Source organism: Schistocerca piceifrons, chromosome 7 (genome assembly GCF_021461385.2).
Source record: "Schistocerca piceifrons isolate TAMUIC-IGC-003096 chromosome 7, iqSchPice1.1, whole genome shotgun sequence".
In the NCBI taxonomy this organism is placed as follows: domain Eukaryota; kingdom Metazoa; phylum Arthropoda; class Insecta; order Orthoptera; family Acrididae; genus Schistocerca; species Schistocerca piceifrons.
The window spans coordinates 114,897,839-114,915,163 of NC_060144.1; the positions used below are offsets into that span (position 1 = coordinate 114,897,839).

A 17,325-nucleotide genomic window follows, 5' to 3' on the forward strand; every position below is an offset into this window, starting at 1 on the left:
TCTGTACTGCTAAACCATTGTAATGACGTATTTTTACTATGATAGTCATTTACAGTGGCATAGTTGATGCTGTGGTGCGAAAATAGGTTCTTCACGTAGAAGTAGTTAAGGACGTTTATCATCACGAGATTTTCTTTTTTTCTTGGTCATAGCTTATAATAAAATTTACGCCAAGCGATCACAATTCATGGTTGTGGTGATTAAAATTCTTCTGGGTATTATGCCGCGTCATTGCTAAAAACTAACAACAATAATAAAGGTTATTATTGTTGTTAGTTTTTAGCAATGACGCGGCATAATAAAGTTTATTATTGTTGTTAGTTTTTAGCAATGACGCGGCATAATACCCGGAAGAATTTTAATCACTATGACATCGGCCGCGGAAGCCTACTTTCTTATAACAATTCATGGTTGTTAGAATAAATGTGGCTTATAATCGTCCTATAGTTTACTTTGCAAACGAAAGTGGTAGGCTCAGAACCCGTGCAAAATTTTACGAGCTGATTTTCAAACGATACCTGGACTTATTGAAAGAAAACCTTAAAAGAGTTTAATTAAAGGAAACAAAAATAATTTTCAAAACTGAGACACTACAAGCAGAGTCCGCAGAAACCGAAGCGTCCTGTTTGCAGAGAAACAGGCATACCTCTAGGCAATGTGGTGAGAGTTTACAGAAACGACTGCATTTCGATGGATACAGATTACCACTCCTGTAGCCTTGCGGCCAGTAGATAGGCCCAGAGGTGCTGACTTTGCCAGGAACAAGTCGGAGAGCGTCGACGCAGACAATGCCTAGATGGGCCAAAATGACGATATATTATTTGTCTCTCTGTGCAACAATCACAAATTTTGAGGGCATAAGGGTGTGCCGATGTGACATGTGGAAGTGCTGATCGGTCTTGGCGTCCCAAACAGCTGACGTTAATGCGTAGTCTAGAACGCGAATAGATTTCGTAATACGCTAATACAGTTAATTTTTCCCACAAAATTATTTTTCACGTCGTCAGGAAAGGAAACAATCATAATGGCCACATCTGGTGGTCGGAGAACCCACATATGTGGTACAGCAAATAAGGGATAGCCAAATGTGTTAAGCATACCATTACATTTAAGTTTACCTGGACGTGGAGCTTTATGTTACACCTCAGTTGCAGTAATGTCAGTGGTGGTTAGTGTTGAAACAAGATAGTTCACCGCCACACTAGGGATTATTTATTTGTCATTCTTGGATGAAACTTTTCCGAACAGACAGATCGGTAGAGACGGCCCAACATAGTGACCACCACGCTCACTGTACATAGCCACTATTGACTCTTTTTATGGTGTTACGTTAACCATAAAGTGTCCAATTCACCTGTTCCTGATATTCAGACTCAAATGGCTCGAATGGCTCTGAGCACTATGGGACTTGACATCTGAGGTCATCAGTCCCCTAGAACTTAGAACTACTTAAACGTAACTAACATAAGGACATCACACACATCCATGCCCGAGGCAGGATTCGAACTGCGACCGTAGCGGTCGCGCAGTTCCAGACTAAAGCACCTAGAACCGCTCGGCCACACCGGCCGGCTAATGTGCAGACTCTTACAGCACTAATACGAGATATAGTAGAGGCGGTGACGGACGAGATGTTGGTAAGAGCATGGAAAGACCTTGAGTATGTCCTAGACGTTTTACTAACAAGAAACGTAGCACATCTGAAAGTGAAGACATAAAAGAACTTCGAGAGTTGAGCTACCATTTCCAACAAATGTTAGTAACTTGCACATCCAAGCTTGTAGTACATTTCATGCCAATTTGACGTCCAGTGCATGTGGGCTTCTTTCTGCTGCAATTTCGATGGCCAGCAGTGAATGTCCTAGATTATTACTTCAAATCCGAGGTTACAGAAGAGCCGTAGCACATTAAGTTCTACATTAGAACGTATATCCGTGAGTTGCACAGGTTACAAAGCAATGTAAAATGACTCACGTTTCTCACTCTAGTTGGCTACAGGGAGTGCTTTCATCATGTATAATCACCTCGTGTTACAGATTTTGTATACAGGGTTAGCAACCGACTCGACTCTTAGTTCCCAAACATTCATTACTAGAGCTGATTCAGTGCGATCTGAACCACATGCGTAGCTGCCGAGATATTCGGAAATGACTTCGTTGAATATTCTTCGGTGGTGTTGGATGATGATCTTGTTTCTGAAATCTTTGTACAGCCAGATGAACATATGGGTGCAGATTTAACGGAAATACGTCACCTGTCAGCCTTCTAATCTTTGGTTGCTACTTGCATGTTAGCTGATCTCTGGATGTTTCTGAGGCTGCTTCTGATTCCCCCGAAGAACATCATTACTATGCATCATGGTGTTTCATGAGTTCTACGCAATTCAGATTATTATGTATTTCGTCAATCACTTATGAGCTACCTAGAATTTTTGATGCAGATGAGCCTATTCCAAGCCTTTGAGAAGGTATTCCGTTCTCTGATTTATGTGTTGTAATACAGCATATCTCTCAATTTCGAAACGTCATACATCAGTTTTATTGTTCTTGCTGGGAGATATTGCAGCATATAATTCACATGTCAGAGAAAGCGCTATAATGAATCAGCGTCTTGTTGGATAAAATTACTCTTGGCAGAAAATCAGTGCATTCTTAGAAACAGATACGTTGAGACTCACAAAAGAATGAACAAGACGCGCTAACGTCCCGTTTCGCTTCGGAGCTGTATTCCCACCTGACACGGACCGACAGCCAAACGAAGATTTATGCAGGGAAGGAAAGAGCTTTAGAAGGACGTGTGAATGAAAAGAGACTGAGGGAAAAAAGAAAAGACAGGGGGAAACATGCATACACATCATGCGTGCCAGAAAATTCCCCTCTCACAATGGAATCGTGAGCAAAGAGACTCGCTGCAACGCTGTGCCGAACGGAACGGAAGAAAATGAAACAGACAGGTAGAAGGAGTAAAGGGCAGAAGACGGGCGGAGTGAAAGCCAACAAACGTAAGAACAAGGAAAAGATTTCAGCTGTCTCGAATAAAGCGGGGACAGGCGCGAGGGGCGTTGGCAGCGAAAGAGTGTGTGCTGGTTGCGTCAGCGTCTCCACGGTGCGGGCTTTAAAATTCAGAAACGCAACGCGACGGGCGTGAACTCCGGGAGCTGGACTGGAACGAACCCGTGGCTGACGTACTTTGATGGAGAATCTGAGTGGTGGCTGCATTCCGTAACAGAATAAATGAGAAAATCGAGTCAAGAAAAATACAGTTTAGAAGTATTTCGGCTGGAATAAATGACGAGTGAACTTTGTCAGATCGCTGTTTCAAAACCGAGAATGCCATATACATTGCCAGACAAAACGAGAAACACCCAATAGCGGGGGAGGAAACGAAATGGATCTTCACGAATTTAGGGTTGTGTTATAGTTTTTCAGTGATAATAAATACGAGTCATACTTGGAAAGAATCTGGCAGTATGAGTCCCGCCATTATCAGTATGATATTGCAGCCCCTGGGAGCAAAATAACTGATGATGGTCGAAGTAGAGAGGATATAAAATGTAGATTGGCAATGGCAAGGAAAGCGTTTCTGAAGAATAAAAAATTGTTAACATCGAGTATAGATTTAAATGTTAGGAAGTCGTTTCTGAAAGTATTTGTATGAAGTGTAGCCATGTATGGAAGTGAAACGTGGACGATAAATAGTTTAGACAAGAAGAGAATAGAAGCTTTCGAAATGTGGTGCTACAGAAGAATGCTGAAGATTAGATGGGTAGATTACATAACTAATGAGGAGGTATTAAATAGAATTGGGGAGAAGAGGAGCTTGTGGCACAACTTGACTAGAAGAAGGGATCGGTTGGTAGGACATGTTCTGAGACATCGAGGGATCACAAGTTGAAAATTAGGTGGACTGATAAGGTAAGGAATGAGGAGGTTCTACGCAGAATCGGAGAGGAAAGGAATATGTGGAAAACACTGATAAGGAGAAGGGACAGGATGATAGAACATCTGCTAAGACATGAGGGAATGACTTCCATGGTACTAGAGGGAGTTGCTGAGGGCAAAAACTGTAGAGGAAGACAGAGATTGGAATACGTCAAGCAAATAATTGAGGACGTAGGTTGCAAGTGCTACTCTGAGATGAAGAGGTTAGCACAGGAAAGGAATTCGTGGCGGGCCGCATCAAACCAGTCAGTAGACTGATGACCAAAAAAAAAAAAAAAAAAAATAGAGTGTAGCCATGTTTTGAAGTGAAACGTGGACGATAAATAGTTTAGACAAGAAGACAATAGATGCTTTCGAAATGTGGTACTACAGAATAATGCTGAAGATTAGATAGGTAGATTACATAACTAATGAGGAGGTATTAAATAGAATTGGGGAGAAGAGGAGCTTGTGGCACAACTTGACTAGAAGAAGGGATCGGTTGGTAGGACATGTTCTGAGACATCGAGGGATCACAGATTTAGTATTGGAGGGCAGCGTGGAGGGTAAAAATCGTAGAGGGAGACCAAGAGACGAATACACTGAGCAGATTCAGAAGGATGTAGGCTGCAGTAGGTACTGGGAGATGAAGAAGCTTGCACAGGACAGAGTAGCATGGAGAGCTGCATCAAACCAGTCTCAGGACTGAAGACAACAACAACAACAACATGGCCTGGGCGCATACACTGATTAGGTGGGGAAGGGTTGTAACATTTTCATGCCGATGTGCTCTTCGATCATTTATATAAACTTGCTTTTATCTTTATGTAAATTTATATGTACACGATTTATGAATTAAGTTGTTTATGTTGCTGTATAATCAATTATATATATTATGTAAATATCGCTGAGTAATCCCTGAGGGAATGTTAGGGAAACGTTAGGTTTTTGTCAACGAATAAGTATCGTTGGAGTAGCGGCGTCTCTGGACACGGGAGGATGTTACGTCAGAGCGCTCGCTACACAGAGAGAGAACTCTGGTGTGAGACTTGGTGAAGTGCGGACGCATGGATGTCGTGCACTGTACTGGAGGAGTGATTTTTTAGCGGCACGTGGCAAGTGATGAGCGTGGCCGGTGGAAATATTGGCTGCAGCAACATCAAGAACCCGCCACGCCAATATCACTGCCAATAACTCCCGTGCTCGCTAATTATCACGGAAAGGAGCCAGCAGCAGTATCGTCGTCAGCAACTCCGTTACGGCGAGAATGGACTGAAGTACGATTGCTGCATCACAGCTTTTTGTCAACTAGTTTTGTAACGGCGTTACTCAGCTTTGTGGTTTTGCGAGTGAATAAGTTTAATTAAAACTGTTTACCCGTGATTTTCCTAAAATCATTCACCAAGTAGGTTCCTGTCCTGTCCTATTGTTACAATAATCCGAGTACCGTTTATGAAAAATGAAAACTGCAGTGCCAGTTAATTTTGCTTATGAAGTAAATGATTCAGTTACATTAAAGATTTGAACTTAAAGCATTCAGTAATTTCAGTCTCATTAACTTTAAATTTTAACTTTAATCTGAGGCGATCTAATTGTTGCAAATAGTAAATAAACTAATCAAAGTAAGATGATTTCTGGCACTATCAACAAAAGCACTAACTAGAATTAATGAGTGAGTGCAAATATCAGGGATTATTGTAATTTGTTGTTGGTAAAGTTCTGGTTCACATTTTGACTTGCAGTCGTGCTAAAGTCTAATAATTACTTTTTGATACAGTAATTATCAATTTCTACTTCCCTGTTCAGAAGTCAATAGAATTTCATTTAATTATTTTTTGCCATTTTCCGAAAATTCATATGAAAATAGTAGACGTTATTATGAGGTAGCGCCATTGTCACTTACAACAGTAAGTAACCATTAATCTGTGTTATCTTGTATGTTTTCAAAATTTCAGCTCTATTAGTTAATGATATTTCGAGTGCAAACTATTTTCTTTCTCGCTTTATTACGTAAATGTTTCAGTTGATTTTTGCTAACCTACGTGCAACCCACTGTTACCGCGCGTGTTCGAGTAATTCTTGACATTGACTGTTCAGCGCATTAATTCACCTACCGAACAGAAATTTTGCCCAATTGGGCTGGCGACCGTATTTCTTTTAGCTATAATTATTTCATTAACTCTTATTATTCTGTTCCGATCCACGTGGTACCCCTTCTCGTTGGCACAGTACGTGAATGATAGCACAAACCCTTCGAACAACAATACTAAATTTTACAGTAATTAAGTAGGCGGAATAAGTTGTCCTAAAAGGCATCTTGTTGTTAACCTCCCTCTCATTTATCGACTTTATATTGAATCTTCGGAAAGATAGCCTTTTCAAAATTTTATTCCAGTCGTTTAGGCACATGCTTACACGGTCATATATTTCTAACATTGTCGATAAAAGTGAAGGGGGACGTTACAGGGTGTTGTTTGGTTTGTTGGTTGGTTGGCTGATTTAGTGCAGGTGACCAAACAGCCAGGTCTTCGGTACCATCGGATTAGGGAAGTATGGGGAAGGAAGTCGGCCATGCATTTGTCTGAAGCGAGTTAGGGAAATCTCATAGAACCTAAATCAGGATTGCTGGACGCGGGTTCGAGGGAAGCGTGTCATAAAACTGTTTCATCGTCTTGTGAAGTAGGCTGGCCCACAATTCTTGTAACTGGTCATCGATATCCCAGATACTGTCAATGGGAAGGAGTCGGCATCCGATCTGGCCCCACACATGTCCTTTCAGGGTCAGATCTGGGGATCTTGCTGACGACGAAGTTCCTTAACATCATGCAGACAGTTGATAGAGACATGAGCCATGTGCAGATGATAACAGCTCTGTGGAATTAAGATACTGTCGCATGTGAGGTAACACGAGGACAAAGGATGTTTCTGATGTACCGTTGTGGCGTCGGAATCCCAACAAACACTACCAGCCGTGACCTGAAATCACTCCCGGTGGCTCCCCACACCATCACGCCGCGGGTAGCACCGATGTGCCTCCCCAAAACGTTGGAAGAATGGAACCTCTTCCAAGGTCGCCTCCATACTCGCCGACGACGGTCATCTGCGGTTCACCGCTGAACACAATGCACCGCCATTTATCACCAATCCATGCTTCCCGGCACCTCTCTAAATGCAGCCGTTTGTGTTGTGATATGGTCTTGTGTCACATGCAACCTATGCATAGGACGGTAATTCGACAGTCCTGCTGCCGCTAGTCACCGGACTAGCACATAATGTTACAGGGAATGCGTCGCTTGTTCTCAGATGGCAGCTGTAAATGTGAATGGGTTGTTACATGTCTTCAGTCATCATCCTTCATGCCCTCTGTCGGCGGAAATAATTTATGCTATCTCAGCGACTTCCATTGTCGAGATAATATGTGAAACGTAAGTGTGAATTGCAGAGTAACTATGTAGATGTAGGTATGTTAACATATACGCCAAGGAGGAAAAGTATACTCTATGGTGTAGTAAATAATAGAGTGAACTGTGAACTTTTGTATCAGAAAATTTAAAAAGAGTAAACCAACAAGTGGTAAACGCTAGCTGAACGTAAAACCAGCTCTGATTACTAATGCCTCGAAAGGCTATCGATAAATATTCATGCCATTGCTCGCTTGCTCGTCCGCCTACACAGCTGAATGGTACGTTCTATACGGCGTAACTGCCTTCTGCTGTTCAGACGTGCTCGACCGGAATCTTCCCTGCTTTCAGGTTTCAATGCAGCCCAGTATCTGGTCACTGTCACATCCGAATGGACCACAACTCTGGATACTGCATGTTTCCACCAGCCAGGGAAATGGGGACCACAACGAGACCCCTTTCAAACTCCGGCAGGTGCTGATAAATCTGTTCCAAACGTGTACATCGCATCTCCTGTCCTTCACAGTGGTCCCTCAACATCTGACGCTGTTCATGGCTCTTACACACCAAACACGAGCAACACTAATGCGCTCTGGTCCCGTTGTAACTTTCACAAATTTGCGTACCGGATGGCTGTGCGTAAATATGTTGTTGTTGTTGTGGTCTTCAGTCCTGAGACTGGTTTGATGCAGCTCTCCATGCTACTCTATCCTGTGCAATCTTCTTCATCTCCCAGTACCTACTGCAGCCTACGTCCTTCTGAATCTGCTTAGTGTATTCATCTCTTGGTCTCCCTCTGCGATTTTTACCCTCCACACTGCCCTCCAGTACTAAATTGGTGATTCCTTGATGCCTCAGAACATGTCCTACCAACCGATCCCTTCTTCTAGTCAAGTTGTGCCACAAACTCCTCTTCTCCCCAATTCTATTAAACACCTCATCATTAGTTATGTGATCTACCCATACAATCTCCAGCATTCTTCTGTAGCACCACATTTCGAAAGCTTCTTTTCTCTTCTTGTCTAAAATATTTATCGTACATGTTTCACTTCCGTACATGGCTACACTCCATACAAATACTTTCAGAAACGACTTCCTGACACTTAAATCTATACCGGATGTTAACAAATTTCTCTTCTTCAGAAACGCTTTCCTTGCCATTGCCAGTCTACATTTTATGTCCTCTCATCGTAAATATACGACGTTACATTTTTATTCGACCACGTCTTTGGATGCTACACTCTTCGTGTCAGATACTGTATTTTACATTCTATGTAGATAAATATTGTTTCTAGGAGAACATAAACACTCTCTTGTATTAGGAAGTGATTGTGGTTCCCTGTCAAGCCGCAGTATCGAAATACAGTGTGACGCTGTGGCCAACAAGTAGACACAGTTACTTGCACGTCCACAGACACCGCGAATAGAGAGTACGATGCCCGTGCCCTCTGCCGGAATTCTGCGCTCAACCCTCCGAGTAAAAACTAAAACGAAACTCCGCCCGAACAGGCCATAAAGGTCCAACGGTACTGCCGGCTGCCATGTCATCCTCAGCCCACAGGTGTCACTGGATGCGGATATGGAGTGGAACGTAGTCTGCACACCGCTCTCCTGGCCGTGTGTCAATTTACGAAACCGGAGCCACTACTTCTCAATCAAGTAGCTCCTCAATTGCCGTACAGGGGCTGAGTGCACCCCTATTGCCAACAGCGGTCGGCAGACCGGGTGGCCACCCATCCAGGTTCTAGCCCAGCCCGACAGTGCTTAGCTCCGGTGATCTGACGGGAACCGGTGTTACCACTGCGCCAAGGCCGTTGGCAACCCTTCGAGGAGAACTTTTAAACATACGTATCACCGGTCATAAATGGTGTTTATCACTTTATTTTCTACCAACAGTCGACTGTATTGGTATTTAGATATTCACTGTAATGTCTCTAGTAAGAATAAATACCATTTCTACATTTGTATGTTTCCAAGTGTGAATATGAGTGGGCAGGTGAATAAAAAATTAAAGTTCTACGTTTTGGAACTAGACGGGCCAATCGGGACCGACCGCCCACCGTGTCATCCTCCGACAATGACGTCATTGGGTGCGGTATGGAGGGGCGTGAGGTCAGCAATCGCTCTCCCAGTCGTTAGCAGGTTTCTTGGCCTTGGAACCGCTACTAATCGATTGAGTAGCTCTTCCGTTGGCCTCATGAGGCTGAGTGCATCCAGTACCACTCTTCCCACCAATAAAAAATCTCTGCCAACTCCGGGAATCAAACCCGGGTCCACCACCTCCGACGGCAATCAGCCACGTTGACTATTCAGTTGTGGAGACGGATGAGCGAGTGAGTAATGGCACGAATATTTATCGGTAGCCTTTCGAGACACTCGTATTCAAAGCTGATTTTACGTTCAGCTAGCATTTGCTACTTGTGGTTTTACTCTTGTTAAATTTTCTCATACTAAAATACATACACTAATATTTACTACACCATATGGTATAAAATCAATACGGGAAACGTTTGCAACAATTTTCAGAGCTACGTTTCTTCCACGGCGTATATGTTAACATATCGATTTGTTTGACAAATTATCTCGACAATGCAAGCCGCTGAGATAGTATAAGCTATTTCCGCTGACAGAGGGCATGTAGGATTATGACTGAAGACATGTAACAAGACGAAAATCGTTTAGGCACGCAATGGAATCTAATAGATGTATTATTCACTCATTTTTGGTTGTTTAATTAAAGGTGTCATACTGACATTGGTGAGTATTTCTTATAGATTCGTGAGAGAGTTTTTAAAAAATGGCGTAGTTTCATGGCAGATGAAGTTGTTGCTGATCGTGTGATGAATTGCTGGGAAAAAGATTTTAGAAAAGCACACAGAAGAATGAGAATTTGGAGAAGACTCTGATAATGTAGCTACTATACTACAGTTCGAAGCACTACTACAGTAACTGATGATAGGCCGGGTAACACACCGCCAAGAGGGAAAGTGGGTGAAAGCGCTACTACAGTTACAGCAGGTGGAGCATACTGTTGTCTCTGCTTGAAGAAGCATTTCATGAAGGTCGTGGAAACCGACAGTAATACTGCAGTAGCTGCAAAGGTGGATTTATATGCCTGACCTGAAGTTGGTTGTGGTCCCCAGACTTCTGGAAATAGTCTTCCGGCTCAGGGCGTGTGTTTGCTAACAGAATCTGACATTGATAATTTTATGCAGATATTTTCAAACGTTTTCAGCTCTGATTCTATTTATTTATTTATTTAGCGTATGGCAAGTACAAATCACGTATGAAAAATCTAAAAGTACATAACACACAAAACAGTTACAATATCACAAACAAACATCTAGGTTAGAAATATAATCGATTGCACTGTTAGTCGCATCCATGAAGTCCCTTGTTGGCCCAGGGTAGGCCCTCAGAGGGCATTCTACCACGATATGGTGAATTGTCTGCATGTCAGCGCCGCAGTCGCACTGTGGTGATGGCACTATGCTCCATTTGTACAAGGAGTCCGCACAACGGCCGTGGCTCGTCCTGATCCTGTTAAGGGTAGACCAGATTTTGCGGGGCAAATCAAAGCCCCGAGGTCTGTGAGATGTTCCCAATAAGGTGTTAACCTGAGGCGGTGTCTTTTCCTCCCATTCTTCTCTCCAGCGGTCCTCAAGAATAAAAGCGTTCTTTACCAGATCTTTGGCACTTGCGAGAGGGGGGTGTCTGGATTTCAATCTATTTTGCTCAGTTCCATTACTCAGGGTGTGGATAGGAAGATCTGGGCTATTTTGGATTTTTCGACACTCCCTGACAAGTGCGTGTTCTCTGCGCAAATGTGGCGGCGGGATATGGCTCAATACAGGCAGCTCACGTACTGCAGGTTGATGCTTTCGGGCCGCGACACAGGGTGCAGTGTTGACCTGTTGCATCTGATTCTATGCTTCTGATTCATTGGTACGTGTATTCATCACCCAAGAACTTATGGTGGACCTAGAAATACTGAATAAATTCAGTAGTTTTATTAATTACTATTCCCAAAGAAAACATACTGAAATATATTTCATTGTTAGGTACGATGGAACATTTTATCACGTAAAGGTTAAATACGTGGACGCGCTCACGTACTGCAGGTTGATGCTTTCGGGCCGCGACACTGAGTGCAGTGTTGACCTGTTGTTATTTTGTGGTTTTCCGTCTTTTGGTATCCACTCTTAATTGATTTTGTACGCAGACGACGACCTTGTTTTCTTTTGCACTCTATTCAAAAAGTGGAGGGAGTAGTTACCGAGTGCTCGAACTGTCGTTTATTCCACTGGTGACCGAGTGCTGAGTGACACTGAACTTCTGCTATCTACAAGTGTGACGCTAAACAACTCCCGTTTTTAATTGTTTATTTGCTATCTTCCGGATCACCTGCACTGATTTTGGCTGTTGCCGGTCGGCTTATTTAACCCTCGAGTGGGTGCAGCGTTTTTTATGACACCAGTCGGAACGTGGTTTAATTTGTACACATGACAGGAACGCAAACACGTAAAAGCAGTATAAGAGTTTCATCTTAGTTTCATTGAGCAGCGATAAAATATATTTACATTATACGAGCTAGACCAGTGTTTAATTAAACAACAATAAAATAAAATTTCATTACATTAGTCTATTGGCAAGTGCAAGTGTAGCCCCCCTCCCCCCCCGTCCCCTTTAGTGATCCACTCGAAGCATTAAACAGCGCAGTTGCGTCAGATCCCAGCCAGCTGTTTATTCTACTGTTTATTATCTCGAAGGCAATTGCCTCATCGTGGGTCTGTACTGATATCTGGGAATCTAGGTCATTTTCAAGCAGGGATCGTAAATTTTTTCTCGCCTAAGTCGCTATTTATTTTATACTGCTGCTGTTCTCTTGGACCTATGATAATTCAGTTTACCCCAGTGTTAGTCGAAGCAATAATGAAGAAATAGAGATGGGCTCGCCATTTGAGAATAACAATGGAACGGTTGCAGGCAATGTTATTTGTGGTTGGCGCACTTCATACGCAGACACGCCCGCTCGAAGATTAATAAAATCTTAGTCGAAACATATACATTATACTTACAAACACATACAGTGCCAGTACTAAAGTAGACACCAGATCGTATCATTCACTATGTATCTCCATTATTATGAGTAAACGTAACATACTGGGGTGGAAGTGACGTTTTCGTGTTCCGATAAATTATTTTTTTTTCTTTTCCTTTAATTAACATGATTGATGTTATCTGAAATATGTACATTTCACACATGTGCGGATGTGGTACGTATCCAGAAAGCAGCAGATACCGGTGGTCAGGTTGACGCCATGTTCCTAGAATACCGACAGGCGTCCTATACAGTACCGCAATGCCGCGTAGTGCACGAAATACGAGCGTGCAGAATAGCAGACTAGCTGTATGACTGGTTTGAAAAGTTTCTAGGAAACAGAACGCAGAATGTCATTACAAGTGAATGTTATTGGAAAATTACTTTTCAAAATATGTATATAAGTGACCTCCGGGATAACGCCAGCAATTCCAGAGGCTTTTCGCGTATGATGCTGTTGTATACAGGGAAATCGAAACACCAGATAATTTTAGCGAAATGCAGCAAGACCTGCAAACGCTTGGTGAAGGGATTGGCAACTGACGTTCAACATAAATAAATGTAACGTTTTGCGCATAATTAGGCAGAAAGCACCATTAAAGTATGAACAAAAAGTAATCAGTCTCATGTACAAAACATTTAGTAGTGTACGTGTATAGCGACTTAAAGTGGAATGACTTCATAAATGTAGTCGCAGGTGAGGCAACTGCCAGACTGAGATTCATTGGTAGAATACTCAGGAAATGTAGTCCATTGACAGATAAGGCAGCTTACACTTGAATATTACTCGTCAGTATGGGACCGTTAGAACTGATTGATGAAACAGGGAACATACAAAGAAGAGAAGCGCGTTTAGTTACAGGTTCACTTACCATGCACGAAAGCGCCACGAAAGTGCTCATCTAACATCAGTGGCAAGCGCTGGGTGAGAAGTTCTGCATCAAGGTTGGTTTACTGTTCAAGTTTGAGAGCGTATGTTCATGGAAGAGTCAAACAACATATTGATTTCTTACATTTGGCGAAAAGTCGTGAATGAAAATGAGAGAGATTCCTGGTCACAGGGGGGCTTACTCGTTATGTCTCTTCCAGCGAGCCTTTCGGGACTGGAACAGGAAAAAGGGCAAGTGACCGTGTTACACAATCTACTGTCCTCCAAACACGATAAGGTTGCTTGCAACTCATAAGTGTAGATGTTTATGTTTCGCTTTTTAGGTACTGCACCCAGAGACATTAATATCAGAAATGAAGATGAAGTCAGTTGAAGAACAGTTACATTGAAACAGATGAATAATGGTGTTAGTTGGTATGGGCGGTGGTGCGACGTACAAGAACTATAAACCGTGACAGTAAAGATCAATAACAATTACTTATCAATGTACAAAACTGCAGTAAAGTGAGTGCAGACAGCTGAAGGAGACTTGTGGTGAAAGAGGCGTAATGACTTCTTGGGAGACTGACTGGCGACTTGTTGTATGACAGAGATACGTAAGGTTATTATTAATCGAATACACAGTTTAAAGATTTAGTTCTTTTACTTAGTGAAACGTATTACCTATCTACATTCAGAAACATTCTCACAGATGAAATTACACAATCGCTTGTTACAATTACTTGGTCACTTTGCAGCGTACGTGCTTGAAATGTAACAATTAAAAGTGAAGGAACGACACACAATCCACCAGCTGGCTGTTAGGTAATGACATAATAATTTAAAACAACAGTAAACACATTAATGACGAATAGTATTATACTTTTACCGCCAGAATTTCACTTCTCTTCTAGGGATAATGAAGGAGTAAGTTTTCCCTGTGGATTGTATTCCAGATACTGTAGAGTCTGGGATCTGTTTAGTATCGCTCGATGATGAGACGGAAGTGTTTGGGTTAGTTGATGTAAAAACCTTGCAAGTGTTGAATCTGCACGCTAGAGGAACTTTGGTTTATCGTGCGACCAGAGTACTAATATCACGAAAAACTGTAAAGAGGTTTCATAAAAAGTTGTACAAACAGCTGATCCTGCATAGGACTATGATAAAAATTTTGGTAAGCTTTGCAAGACAGACATGAAGCTATGCTGAAACTTCTGCCACAGTTTTGGGGACTCTACAAGGTTATGAGTTTCGTAACTCCTATCAGGCTAATTTTGTAGGAGATGGCAACAGCTAGAGAGTGCCAAGCTTAAGTGTCCCACCTTAAGCTGGCAAGTGGCTCCAGTGATTCGTAACATCGTTTACCTGTGCCTCAGTTACCAATAGTTTTGCTTCTTTGATGTGTTATATTTTAACAGTATTTACATGTGCAGTGGTTATTTCACTCTCCTGTTTGGTGGGGATGACTAGCAGTTTCATGGAGAAAGGGGGGGGGGGGGGTCGTGTTATAAATTAGCTAGCCACGGTACAGCTGAAGTTCCTCTTCACTTAGTAGTTAGCACCAGTGATGAATTCCAGTGGCGAAAGAGCACTTGTAGAACTACAAAGTGATTGAGTCCAGCGCCACGGTGAGACGATGAGTCGCCGAAAGCAGAGAGTGGACTGGTGTGGGACCAGGAATGGGCAACAACTTGGAGTTAGCACTGGGGGTTGTGTAAAGCAATGGTTGGACAAGGCGCCTCAAGCTACACAGAGCCCCGGCTGATGTGCCGACCGGTCTGGTTTACATTCCAGAGACGCTGGCTGGTTCAGGAAGTTGGCTGGTGGTCGTAGGTGTCTGGGAGGATGTGTGGCAGCTGGCTGCTGACATCTGATGATAGTGGACTCTGTGTGGAGGACGGGAAAGTCGGTCTCGACACGGGGAGTTAGGCAAAGGGAGAGTGAGGAAGCAGTGCCACAAGCTAGACAGGATTCAGCTGGACAAGACGTTGTGGCAAGTTCACGTGGCCAGCAGTGGAGGCGGCCTGATGGAGTCTGGGCCTGAGAGCACAGCGACTTATCAGCATGAGACAACGATTCCTTCTCTGGGTATGTGGACTGCACCTGACATCTTGGGTCCGGTGAACATCGCGCTTATCAGGCCCAAGCAGATATTAGCTGCTGGTCGTGCTCTGGTGAGAGTGTGAGAGTGTGACGCTGGTTGCGCTCGGTGAAAAATTACGATGGTGGAGGCGCCTGAGTGTGGTTGTGTTTCAGTTTAAGCTGTGCTAGTTATGACAGTGCCATAAGTGCGGGGCCAATGCAAGGCCTTATTTTGGCATCTGAAATAAGTTTTAGCTGGAGAAGTTTCTGTGAGAATTATATCGTAACGGTGCATTTAATATTCTTGGAAATTGTGCTTAACTGTTTTACCTTCCTGACTTGGCGACTACTGGACTTGATAGAATTACCCGATTTGGTGTTGCCCTCTGGTCAGCATTGTGTAGCCTGGTTCAGTGTGCCTTGATTTTCTGATTACTATTTATTTTGTTCCTTAGGTGGCTGTGAGTACTATAGGACTTAACATCTGAGGTCATTATTTCCCTAGAATTTAGAACTACTTAAACATAACTAACCTAAGGACATCACACAGATCCATGCCCGAAACACGATTCGAACCTGCGACCGCAGCAGCAGCGCGGTTCCGTACTGAAGCGCCTAGAACCGCTCGGCCACAATGGCAGGCGTTTCTTAGTTGTATTTCGATTAGTTGGGAGTTCATGAACAATTAAAAAGCGAATGAAAAATAAGACCGAATAACTTTGGTCTCACTAATTAATATAACAGTTATTTGTCATAATAAGGACAGTGCCGGAAGTTAACTGGTTTGCAGGATCGTCTATAGTAAGAAATGGTTTTATGAACGAAAGGAGTTTTTTAGTTATAATTCTGAATTTAAAAAGAAATGTAGTTCAATGTGATAATTTGCAGGTACACAAATTCAGCGATATTGAGAAACTACCATTGCTTTTACTAAAAGTCTTTAGAGCACTATTTAGAGAAATGTTCCGCCGAATTGAGCTTTTATGATGTTTGACATAAGCTGCCACTTAGCTGGTGCTATCGGTGAACTTCGACGTCCGCGTCGTTAGTACATAATACTCGAGCGTGTGCAGCCCAATAATTACTGTCGTCTCGCTGTTCCTCTTAATCGTGGCTGTCCGTTGCTAATTTAGCGGGAACGCAAAGTGTTTTTAGGAATATCCTAAATTACGCATGAGCTGTATGCGCAGACACGAGACGGAAGTAAGACACCCTTCATTCAATAAACGTATGACATATCCCGACGTCACAATGTTTTCCAGTCGTTAATGGTCACGGCTTCAGATTTATGCGTTTCCGTTCCATTGCGGCTCGGCACATTTCACAGTACAGCACGCAGCGGCAGAAATGACTTCAATGATTTGCGTGGACGTGCTTACGTTTGCCGCATCACAGTCGGTGGCGATGTGGAGCACCAGTGATGTGAACTGGGAACGTGGAGAGATGCACTACCCAGTGGTATGTGCCTATTTTCTGGATGACATATAGCTTTTGCACAGTCGCATTCTGAAACCCTCGCGGTACTTATTAATAGCCCTGCATGTATAGATGTATCCGATGATATGTGGAAGTTCCCATTTCCGATGAAAATATTTAATTTTTTGGCTGGTTTCGTTGTCTGGCAACGGCCTTGCCGCAGTGGATACACCGGTTCCCGTCAGATCACCGAAGTTAAGCGCTGTCGGGCATGACCGGCACTTGGATGGGTGACCATCCGGGCCGCCATGAGCTGTTGCCATTTTTAGGGGTGCACTCACCCTCGTGATGCCGATTGAGGAGCTACTAGACCGGGTAGTAGCGGCTCCGGTCAAAGAAAACCACCATAACGAGCGGGAGAGCGGTGTGCTGACCACACGCCCATCCTATCCGCATCCTCAGTTGAGGATGACACGGCGGTCGGATGATCCCGGTGGGCCACCTGTGACCTGAAGACGGAGTGCAAAAAAAAAAAAA

The 17,325-nt window shown here is 43.2% G+C and overlaps 1 pseudogene; it reads left to right on the forward strand.

Annotated features, from left to right (window-relative positions):
- The first annotated feature begins 16,992 nt into the window (after positions 1-16,992).
- Positions 16,993-17,110, forward strand: LOC124709367 (annotated as a pseudogene).
- The last annotated feature ends 215 nt before the right edge of the window (positions 17,111-17,325 follow it).